Genomic DNA, 12,637 nt, shown 5'->3' with positions numbered 1-12,637 from the left:
CCCCTCCCCTGGTGCCACCCCCTACCCTGGTGCCACCCCCTCCCCTGGTGCCACCCCCTACCCTGGTGCCACCCCCTCTCCACCACCTGGCCAAACGTATGGAGGGTGTCCCTGCCATATGACACTATAGACTGGCATACACACACGTGCCACCTCAGGTGTTACAATGATGACAGCAACTACGGTCCTTTGGTGTTCCGCTGATGTTTTCCGGACACACTTGTGTGTCGTTGTTGTGCTGGTGTTGGCCGAGGCACTCTGGCACTATGTGGGAGCAACGCCCTCGCTGCTGACACCTCGTAAATCTCATCTGGCACTTGGTTCATATTTTTTATCAGAGGCATGTAGACCTTCGTGAATATATCGGGCGATATCTCATGCTTCTCTCTGCCTCGCTAGTCACACTATTCTTCCCTAAGATAAGCTAGGGCCCGAGGCTACTGTGTCCTGATCCGTTCTCTCAACACTCCCACAACACGCAAGAGGCATAACTAGTCCACCTCTCACCTGGTTCAAACGATAACTCGATAAACACCTCCACAGGATATCTGATCAACCAGGCTATCATTCATATGTCCGCTGTGAGCACTGAGCAGCCTCGCAAAACAGTCTGATTGGGCCCCTCCCTCACTCTCCCCCCCCCCCCTCTCTCTCTCTCTCTCTCTCTCTCTCTCTCTCTCTCTCTCTCTCTCTCTCTCTCTCTCTCTCTCTCTCTCTCTCTCTCTCTCTCTCTCTCTCTCTCTCTCTCTCTCTCTCTCTGTCTCTCTCTCTCTCTCTCTCTCTCTCTCTCTCTCTCTCTCTCTCTCTCTCTCTCTCTCTCTCTCTCTCTCTCTCTCTCTCTCTCTCTCTCTCTCTCTCTGTCTCTCTCTCTGTCTCTCTCTCTCTCTCTCTCTCTCTCTCTCTCTCTCTCTCTCTCTCTCTCTCTCTCTCTCTCTCTCTCTCTCTCTCTCTCTCTCTCTCTCTCTAGGGTTACAGAGGCACCCAATGGGTTCAGGAACTGAACCTCATAATTCGGTTAGCTAAGCAAGTGACAATCTTTTGACGCTAGTTACACAATTATTAACGTTATATATACTCGCACATATACCTATATATACATGTGCATATAATATATACACACATATACATATACACATACACACACACATACACACACACATACATACATACATATATATATATATATGTCGTACCTAGTAGCCAGAACGCAATTCTCAGCCTACTATGCATGGCCCGATTTACCTAATAAGCCAAGTTTTCCTGAATTAATATATTTTCTCTATTTTTTTCTTATGAAATGATAAAGCTACCCATTTCATTATGTATGAGGTCAATTTTTTTTTATTAGAGTTAAAACTAACGTAGATATATGACCGAACCTAACCAACCCTACCTAACCTAACTTAACCTATCTTTATAGGTTAAGTTGGGTTAGGTAGCAGAAAAAGTTAGGTTAGGTTAGGTTAGGTAGGTTAGGTAGTCGAAAAAACATTAATTCATGAAAACTTGGCTTATTAGGCAAATCGGGCCTTGCATAGTAGGCCAAGAAGTGAGTTCTGGCTATTAGGTACGACATATATATATATATATATATATATATATATATATATATATATATATATATATATATATATATATATATATTAGTATATTTTGGTAGCAGTCTTTCCTGTAGACATATTTTATTAAATATGACCGAAAAAGTAAGATTAATAATTCTAATATCAAGAAACTAACAGCATTATATGGAGGACCTATGGCAATTCCACGACCAAGAGATGGCTTCCTGAACCTTGCAGGAATTAACCTCACTGAGGACCAAGTCACTCTCCTAAATCTGGGCATAAACTGTCATGTTATGTCCAGACCGAGTGAAATGGCCCGGAAAGTGGAGTTGGAAATTCTGTTGGACGACATATTCGACCTCGAGACACAAAAGAAGGTCACTACCAAAGATACCTTACAAGCAGAACTTATTGCAGAAGGAGGAAAGAATCGAGGCAACTACAGAAGCACCATACTGTCCCCCGAGCTTAGAGCGGCAGCTAAAAGCCTTCGTGAGAACAAGGAGATAGTTGTCAGGAGAGGTGACAAGTCGCCAATATATGTCATTCTTAAAAAAGACGAATATCTGGCGAAAATGAACATCATACTCTCTGACCAAACTAAGTTCCAAAGGGTAACGAAGGACACTACAGCCGAATTAAAAGCAAAGGTCAACAAACTGATCGAAACTGTGAACGCCAAGAAATCCGGACTCCACCTGCCAAAGATCATTGGGGAATATAAACCTGGATATGCGTATGGAAATGTCAAGACGCACAAGCCTGGAAACCCACTTCGGCCAATCATTAGCCAGATACCCACACCCACGTACAGATTGGCGAAGCGACTCAACGGCCTGCTGACTCCTTATGTTCCTTGCGCCTTCAGCCTGAAGTCTCCAAAGGAATTTGTGGACTTACTGCGGGGCGCACGGGCCACAGGGATAAGAGCCTCGTTGGACGTAGAATCGCTGTTTACCAACGTACCTGTGGACGAGACAATCGGAATGATAGCCGACAGAGTGTATCGTGATCCAGCCTGTACTCCTCTTGACATGCCAGAAAGTATTCTGAGGAAACTACTCCAAGCTTGTACTAAAGAGGCACCCTTCTTGAGCCCGGATGGGCACATGTATAAGCAAGTAGATGGGGTCGCTATGGGTTCTCCCCTAGGTGTCCTGTTTGCAAACTTCTACATGGGTACCATCGAGCAAAAAGTCTTAGTCGACATGAACTTGAAACCGGCCATACACTGCAGGTATGTTGACGACATTTTTACACAGGTACCTGATGTCAGACATCTGCAGGAGCTGAAGGAGGCATTTGAGCAGAGTTCCGTGCTGCGTTTCACTTACGAGACGGAAAAGGATGGGAAGCTGCCTTTTCTAGATGTAACAGTCATGGAAAAGGGCGGAGGTTTCCACACTGCAGTCTACACAAAGGAAACAAACATAGGAATGTGCCTAAATGCCAACAGCGACTGCCCCGACAGGTACAAGAGGAGTGTTGTTAACGCATACGTCGACCGTGCTCTCAGCCACAGCTCAGAATGGAAGCAAGTCGACGAAGAACTCTGTAGGGTAAGGCAGGTTCAAGTCAATAACGGCTTCTCCAATGGTTTCATCGAAGACATCATAAGACGGAAAGTGAAAAGCCATGCAACCTCCGAAGAGACAACTAACACAACACCTATACCCCCTATTAGACTATTTTACAGGAACTTCTTTTCCACAGCTCATAAAACAGAGGAAAGGGTCCTGAAAGATATTGTTAATAGAAACGTTATCCCTACAGACAAAAATCAGAGGATACAACTGACGATTTACTATAAAACCAGAAAAACGGCCAGCCTACTCATGAGAAACTCTCCAGACACGAAACAGAACGCTTTAAAAGAGACTAACGTCGTCTATGCCTTCAAATGCCCACTTGGGGACTGTAAGCTCCAAAAAACCCAGTATATAGGCAAGACAACAACATCTCTTTCTAGGTGTTTAACGATGCATAAACAACAGGGCTCCATTAAGGAACATATAATCTCTTCCCATAACCAAACCATCGCCAGAGAAATCCTAGTAAACAACACAGAAATCATCGATAGATACAGCGATAGCAGGCGGCTCGACGTTTGCGAGGCACTACACATCAAGAAGTCAACACCAGCAATCAACAGCCAATTATTGCACAACTATATTCTACCCACCTCAAGACTCCGCTCCAATATAGAAGCATCAAGAAATATGGACCAATAGGCTTTCTACAAACACTTCTATTCAATATCCATTGTTTCGTGTTCTGTCTTGTGTTGATACTTTTAATACCCTATTAATATCCTCTAATGCCACATCATCCTTCCCACCTTACTCAAATGTAATGCCACATCACCCTTCCCACCTCACTCAAATGTAGATATAAAATCAGGGAAACGCAAGTTCTAATCAGTTGTGTATTTGTGAAGTCTTTGAAAATGTAATAAGTTTTACGAAACGCGCCCGTGTCGCGTCAGACTAGAAATAAAAATGAATTTTGGAGAAGTGATTTTTGATTTACCTCCAACAGTGAAGCATAATGTACGAAAGATTGAGAAAATTCGTGTTAGAATTATTAATCTTACTTTTTCGGTCATATTTAATAAAATATATATATATATATATATATATATATATATATATACAATCACCCACACAAATAATCTTTATATCACAAGTGATTCAACAAGAGGCTCACAACAGTCACTATACAAGGCACTTTACATGTATGGTGAGTCACACAGTTACTAGTCTTGCTCCACACCCACCCAACTGGGCGGCAGCTTTACAGTCATGTGCATGCATTACCTACATTAATCAAATTTTGGATACCTGGTCGTTAAAAGATTTGGTGGGTCGTATTCCGGAAAAAATTTGAATTAAGGACCTGCCCGAAACGCTATGCGTGCTATAGTGGCTGTACAAGAATGTAAGACCTCTCGTATGTATAAATGTGGTACACTACCGCCCACGGGATGGGTATGTGGTACACTACCGCCCACGGGATGGGTATGTGGTACACTACCGCCCACGGGATGGGTATGTGGTACACTACCGCCCACGGGATGGGTATGTGGTACACTACCGCCCACGGGATGGGTATGTGGTACACTACCACCCACGGGATGGGTATGTGGCTCACTACCACCCACGGGATGGGTATGTGGCTCACTACCACCCACGGGATGGGTATGTGGTCCACTACCACATACGAATGTGGTATGGGGTAGATAATAAATGAACTAAACTAAAACTAATACTCTAACCTGGTGCTGCTAGTTCATGGTGGCACCGAGTATTTGCTCTGATAAATGCAGTGATTCTCATTCTTTATTAATTAACTGCAGCTTACTATAGTAGTGTTAGGGACTCTTGGGATCAGGGCTGAGTTGATATGATAAAGATTGTAAATGTAAACTAGCTGTTGACGCAAAACATTGTAACTAGCTAATTAAGGCTGCAACTTAGCTTAACGAAATTTGGGGTTCAATTCCTTGAGTCAATTATATATCCTCGGGCGGTGATTTTCATTACGTATAACCATATTTCTTTTTGAACATTGCCTGCCGTGATAGAATTATAGTGGCATTATTAAACTTTCATATCTACTGGTTAATCAGTAAAGTTTTAATGGCGAGATATCTAGATAAGGCGGAGTGGTATGTTATCTGTTCTGGTATTTTCCCACGGGAGAAACCCAACTTTAATCCCTAACCTTGAGAGAGAGAGAGAGAGAGAGAGAGAGAGAGAGAGAGAGAGAGAGAGAGAGAGAGAGAGAGAGAGAGAGAGAGAGAGAGAGAGAGAGAGAGAGAGAGAGAGAGAGAGAGAGAGAGAGAGAGAGAATCTAATTACCTAAGTGTAATTACAGGATGAGAGCTACGCTCTTGGTATCCCGTCTACCCAGTACTCATTGTCGTATAACGCTTTGAAACTATTGACGGTTTTGGCTTCCACCTCCTTCTCACTTAGCTTGTTCCAATCGTCTATCACTGTTTGCAAAAGAAAACTTTCTACAAATTTTCCGGCACCTCTATTTTCTTTGCTTGAATCAGTGTCCTCTTGTTCGTTAAGTTGCTGGTTTCAGGAATACTTCTTTGACAGTTTGGTCAATTCCTTATAGTATTTTGTATGTGGTGATCATATCACCTTCTATCTTCTAGTTTTTGCATTTTTAACGCCTCTTGTCTCTCCTCGTAACTTTTTTTTCAGTTCCGGAATACATTTTTTAGCTTGCCTTTGCACCTTTTCCTGTTTCTATAATAATAATAATAATAATAATAATAATTTTTATTTAGGCAAAGGTACATACATAAAGAGATTTTACAAAGTTTGTTGGCTTTATAGATAGAGCTAGTGTGTGCTTCTTGAGATTTGGGCACCATACAACTGCTACATATTCTAATTTTGATCTATGAAATCCTCATTTTGTACAAATGCACTTTGGAACTGTTCATTTAGCGTTTCACACATTTCATTTTCATTCTCAGTAGTCCTGTTCCCCGTTCTCAGTCTCTGGATTTTATCCTTTACATGCAGCTTGCTTTAAATGAATTTATAGAAAAGGCCTGGACCTGTTTTACATTTGTCTGCTATACCTTTCTCAAATTTCCTTGCTGCCTCTCTTCTCACTGCTGTATAATTGGTTCTTGTTTGATTGTTGTGCTGGTATGTTTGTGAGTTAGACCTTTTCCTATATTGAATACATTTTCTTGTCTTTTCCTCTCTGGGCCTCTCACAATTTATGTTGAACCAATCGTGCTTTCTGGTCTTGCATCTCTGTTTTGGTATGAATGTTTGTCTGCCTTCATCGTATATTTTGCAAAATTTGACATACATATCATTTACTTACTTGCCTAGCAACAAGACTGTCCAATTAAACTTATTAAAGAACTCTCTAAGTTCCCCATTGTGTCCTCTCTTGAAATTGAGTTTTTTAACTGTTTCCATGTCGCGATTCTCTTCTAGATTATATATAAAAGCATATTTAATTTCCAACAGGATATGATCACTCTTTCCCAAGGGAGGAAGGTACTGGATGTCAAATATCTCTTCTTCTTTCCTGGTGAATATTAGATCCAGTACTTATGGAACTTCCTTCATTCTTGTGGCCTGCTTGATGTGTTGATACACGAATGTCTGCAGAATAAAGTTTACAAATCTACCTGTCTAAAACGTTCTTTCTTCGTAGGCCTCCCAGTCTATTGCTTTCAAGGTGAAGTCCCCCAGTACCAGTACTCAGTGTGTGTGTGTGTGTGTGTGTGTGTGTGTGTGTGTGTGTGTGTGTGTGTGTGTGTGTGTGTGTGTGTGTGTGTGTGTGTGTGTACTCACCTAGTTGTGTTTGCGGGGGTTGAGCTCTGGCTCTTTGGTCCCGCCTCTCAACCGTCAATCAACAGGTGTACAGATTCCTGAGCCTATCGGGCTCTGTCATATCTACACTGTGTGTGTGTGTGTGTGTGTGTGTGTGTGTGTGTGTGTGTGTGTGTGTGTGTGTGTGTGTGTGTGTGTGTGTGTGTGTGTGTGTGTGTGTGTGTGTGAGTGTTTACTTATTTAAGCCCGCAGGATCGAGCTGTTAGTTCTTGCTCCTCATCTTTCTAATGCCGGTTGTCTAAGTGTAATGACTCCCGAACTAATATCTCTATCACATCCACTAGGCCAGCAACTGATCATCCCTGAGGCCGCAACCCACAACCCAAATGCCTCAAGCAAAAGGTTACATGACTAGAGCAACACCTGCCATGACCCGAGCAACAGGTGACATTGGATTATTGTTTATACAACTTTAAAATTTTCGCCTATTGCACAAGTTAGGATTAAGATTAAGGTTTTATTTATACCATCTTAGGCTTTTATTTATATTAAATTGTTCATTACTTTTAATACAACACAATTTAATCACATTTCTTCCAATAACAGTAATTTCTTTCAGTAACAATTACACAAAGTAATTTTCTGAAACTGAATTCAGTTAAATATCCATAAATGTAGTGATCTCACTGACGTCAACAACTTCAGACCTATATCAATTCTGCCAAACTTATAAAAAATATTTGAAAAACTAATCTACAAGCAGCTTTACTCTTATCTAGCCAAACACAATATACTTAGCTCTTGCCAATATGGCTTCAGACCCAAAAAAAAATAAGCACTAACGATGTACTTATTAGTATGATTAACTTGATACATGCAGCTCTTGATATAAAAAAGGCACTACGGGCTCACCATAGCCCGTGTTACTTGGAACTTTTTGTTCCAGGTAGCGAATCTTTAACAACAAACATTTAACAACAGCTCTTGATAAAAATGAGTGCTCTGTTGGGTTATTTGTTGACCTACGTAAGGCTTTTGATACTGTCAACCACCAAAACCTTCTTCTTAAATTACATCATTATGGAATTAGAGATCACTCCCTCCAATATCTTACCAGTCTTACCTTACTAACAGGCTCCAGTATGCACCACACCTCCTTCTTAATGTAGGGGGGGGGGTAGAAATAGCCTAAGCTACTCTTTGAGATGCATTTTTTTTTTACTTGTCTCAATAAACATACTTGAACTTGAAAGAACATTATGTATTAGAGTGTCAACTTAGTGATAACTATAGAAATAAGGAAATAAGTAGTGTACCACATCAAATTGTTTGGATGTGTGATAATGGTATGGTAGACAGCTAGGATACTTAGGAGCTACAAGAATTTTGCCCCAATGAGCGTAACACTTATATGCTGTGCTTACTATATTAACCTGCAATGTTAAATGGGATTCTTGTATTGTGATTTGTGTATCTGTACTCACTGAATTTGTGCGCCCCTTGAGGGACTTGAAATAGTGGGGGCGAGGGGGGGGGGGTAGAAATAGCCTAAGCTACTCTATCCCTTTGAGATGTATTTTTTTCTTGTTTCAATAAACATACTTGAACTTGAGAGGAGGGACGTTGTTTCATGTAGTAGTAGTAGTAGGCATCCATCAGTCTCGTGAGACTATGGAGTTGCGCTCTGGTTGTCGGTCTGGGAGTGACCTTTCCAGGGCGCAAAGCCAGGGTAGGTTGATATGGAGAAGCTGTTATCCAAGCAGCAGGTCTCCCCCTCTCCACGGCGCCGAAAGTCTCCAATGGAAAGGCAAACGTCAATACGATTGGTTCCAGCGCCGTCGCAGGAACTGTGAGCTCCGGAGTTGACCTTAAAGTTGGTGAAAGAAGGCACAGGGACTCCAAACCCGGAGACCACCGTGGTCGGGGCCGGAGAAGAACCATCCCATCAAGGGCAAGAACGAGCTCAGCCTCCTGAAGCAGAGCCTGGTCCGCACGAGCCCCAGGAGATAGACGTCCAGTCCAGCACCTACGGGTTACAGACAGAGATCGTCACAGCCCTCTTTCACCCAAGGCCGGCTTCCTTCATGACCAAGCAGAAGGAAGAGTGATAATTATTAATTAATTATATTATTATTATAATGATAATATAATGGCATGACATGTTATGGCATGACATACCATGAATGTTAGTTTTAGGTTAGTTCCATACCCATCCTGTAGGCGGTATGGAAAAGGTTACAGACACACACAATGGGCTGAGGGACTCAACCCAAAAATTAATTTAACTAAACAAGTTACAGTCTTGATATGCTAGTTACACGGTTTAATGTATATTTAAGCAGCGATGGAAAAGTTACAATCATCCATAATTACTACCTACAGTTAGCAAATTGGGGATATTTGGCTGCAATTTCTGGTAGTAGATCACTTTGAATTAAATATTTAATTTCTTGAACATTTGTTATAAAGAAATTCACGTATCTTGCACTCCATCACATAGTGAAGGAGGGTGTGCGAATAATTGTGTTGACAGTTGACATTTTGTCTGGTCTTTATAAGCTGGTAATGATAATTCACAGGGATACATGTCGTCGAGTCTAAGGCAAGCAGTAGTAACGCCTAGGAGTCTGCCGATTTTATTGGATGATCCATAATTGTGTGACTCTTGCATGATAGTCTGTGAAACACGATTTTGATGAGCAACACCGAAATAATTGATAGATACAATGACAGTAGAGGATTAGACATCAGTGAAACGCTGCATATCAAGAAAAAAAAGAAATACAGACCAGCAATCAATAGCTCTACCCACTTCAAGACCCCGGTCCATGCAGAAGCTGGACCGAATGACCCTGCAACAGGAACGGAAGCAACCAGAACATAAGCTGCCAACATGTTACACTCTTAATTTACTACCCCATTAATACCCTATGTATGTCATTCATCCATGTCCGAAAGGATAAGATTAATGATTCTAACACGAATCTTTTCAATATTTCTTATGTTTTCTTCACTGACGGGGGAAGTCGAAAAATGAACTCTCCAAAGTTTATTTTTACACTTCTGTTTTTGGTCTGACGAATTACTCCCCCGATCTCCCAAGGCCGAATTACTGACCCCGCCCAGGATGCAACCCAGCAACAAGCTTACTAACTCCTGAGTACCCACTTACAGCTAACTGAACAACGGCATTAGGTGAAAGGAAATGTGCTCAACCATTTCCGTCTCGTCCGGGATTCGTACTCGTAATTCTCGATTATGCGTAGTGAACGAACCCGACTGCACTACCGGGACCCGTTATAAACAAACAGGTATAGAGCGCACCTGGAATGTACTGAGGGCCTGGCACACATCCCCACCCAGAGAGAGTGCCTGACCCACCCAGAGAGAGTGCCTGACCCACCTAGAGAGAGTGCCTGACCCACCCATAGAGAACCTGACCAACCCAGAGAGAGTGTCTGATCCACCCAGAGAGATTGCCTGGCCCACCTAGAGAGAGCCTGACCCACCCAGAGAGAAAGCCTGACCCACCCAGAGAGAGTGTCTGACCCACCTAGAGAGAGAGCCTGACCCACCAAGAGAGAGAGCCTGACCCACCCAGAGAGTGCCTGACCCACCCATAGAGAATCTGACCAACCCAGAGAGAGGGCTTGATCCACCCAGAGAGTGCCTGATCCACCCAGAGAGTGCCTGATCCACCCAGAGAGTGCCTGATCTACCCAGAGAGTGCCTCATCCACCCAGAGTGCCTCATCCACCCAGAGAGAGTGCCTGGCCCACCCAGAGAGAGCCTGACCCACCCAGCTAGTGCCTGACCCACCCAGATGTCAGGCGTGCATTCATGTCCCATCCCAAATCCTTATCTTGATCCCTTCCCAGTGCTATATAGTCGTAATGGGTTGGCGCTTTCCCCAGATAGTTCCCTTCCCGCAGCTGTGTCCCTGGAGCCCAAGCCAGAGTCAGAGGCTGGGGTCGGGACACCACACAGCTGATGGACCCAACACGCCGCCCGTCACCACGCCTACCGTCCCTCCTCCAGTAACGTTTGCTGTTGTGTGTGAGTGTGTCCTCCCTGGCTCCTTGTACCCAGTGCCTAGCTGGCTGCCCACACACGCCCATGCCACAGGCGAGGCTCCACGGGTGATTACGTAGCTGTTCTGGGCTTATGTGGCATCACGCGCTGGTGACCAAACAGTTTTGAATAATCATCGCTGTCATCTTCAACAGGTAAGGTTTGGTTTTGCTTCTCCTGTGGGCTCCCCAGCCTCATGTCCTTACTTTGGGGTCTGTGTGGCTTTACTCTCTGGGGAATATATAATGCGGGGTGAAAGAAATCGGCTTTAAATTTGAATGCGGCTTTAAAATGAGGCTATCGAGTGATCCTCTTCAATAGTGCAAGTCGTATGCAGAGCCACTCCCGCTCCTAGCCAGTGAAGAAATATATAAGTGGATTTAAGCTATTCTCTGCTATAACTGAATTAAATTAGAAAAACAACTTTGACCCCTTGCATAAGGTCCTCTGAAAATCGTGTGAGACGGTAATGTACAAGCTTCCATAGTTATATATAATATACTGTATTTTTATTTTTTTTATTACACAAAAAGGGTTACAACATTGGTTACATTGGTTACATGCAGGGTACAAGGCCACTGGTCACAGGGGTTGTATAGCTCCTCCAGCTCCTCAGATGGCAGGTAGAAACCATGGATACAGTGAGCATTTCCTCTCTGGATCGCCACACTAAGGCGCTGAAAGAAAAAACTGGCGGCTTTAGTTGTTTCAGTTAGCTTGGACAACCGCTCCTTCAAAAACTAGCGGCACTTTTTCCCCAGGCACCAAGTGTCTCTGAGGCAATGGGGACAAAATTGTAGTGGTGATCAAGATCTCTGTATTTATATGACTTGGCAGCTTCTCGGTGATTCTCAGCACCTCCTGCCTGTGCAGCACTGAAGTAAAGATAGGTGTTGGCTAAAGTTGAAATGCGAGTGTAGTCCCACACCAACTGTCTACCATTCCTCCAGGGGTTCACCGTGATCCCGTCTGGGCGACCGACAGGCTCATCAGAGTTGCGGGGCATTAGGTAACGGGGATCTCTCTCCGCTGGACAACCGGCTGTAGTAAGGCTTCTCTTGATAATGTCATTAATCTCACCATGTCTTGCATGCCGTCCTCCTGTCCTCTGGCAGACGGCCATGCAGTCCTTGCATGTCGGCCACTACTTCGCCGCAAATACGCCTGTATTCAGTGTGGATTGGGGCAGCGAGGCGGAGAGCCACAGCAATTCGGAGGGCCTGCGGTGGGACGTGTGGTTGCTGACATTTGGGTTGCTAATAAGAAGTCACCTGCATGGGGAGCTGCTACAGCTCTAAGTTGAGCAGTATCGTGTGGTGTTGTCACAGCTTCTAGTAATGTTGCAGCTTCTTGGTCGGTAATGGGGTGATCCCAGCTTGATCGCTTGATTGTTTATGGGCTTCAGAAGGTGGTGATTGGGGTGCTGGTCCTGCGAGAGAAACCCATTTAGTGGTGCAGTCTGTATTTTTTATATTTTATTTATATACACAAGAGTTCTTACAGTCTTGTACAGCCACTAGCACGCGTAGCATTTCGGGCAAGTCCTTGATCCAATGTTCCTCGGAATACAACTCTGCCAAATCGTTTAACAACTAGATACCCATTTTTATTGTTGGGTAAACAGAGGCTACACTTAAGGATTGACTCCCAGCCAATCCTTGATGTATCCCGGCCTCCCTGGCCGGG

General features: G+C 43.6%; 1 protein-coding gene across 1 annotated transcript in view; it reads left to right on the top strand.

Moving 5' to 3' along the window:
- The first annotated feature begins 10,818 nt into the window (after positions 1–10,818).
- Positions 10,819–12,637, top strand: part of Acsl (Acyl-CoA synthetase long-chain) — an 84,358-nt gene continuing 82,539 nt past the window's right edge. Inside the window, exon 1 of the mRNA XM_045757727.2 lies at positions 10,819–11,106. The gene's annotated coding sequence lies outside the window, so the exon portion shown is untranslated. The remainder of the gene's footprint in view (positions 11,107–12,637) is intronic.

The sequence above is a fragment of the Procambarus clarkii genome, chromosome 67, assembly GCF_040958095.1.
Source record: "Procambarus clarkii isolate CNS0578487 chromosome 67, FALCON_Pclarkii_2.0, whole genome shotgun sequence".
Lineage (NCBI taxonomy): Eukaryota > Metazoa > Arthropoda > Malacostraca > Decapoda > Cambaridae > Procambarus > Procambarus clarkii.
This window is presented reverse-complemented; position numbering and strand designations above follow the sequence as displayed.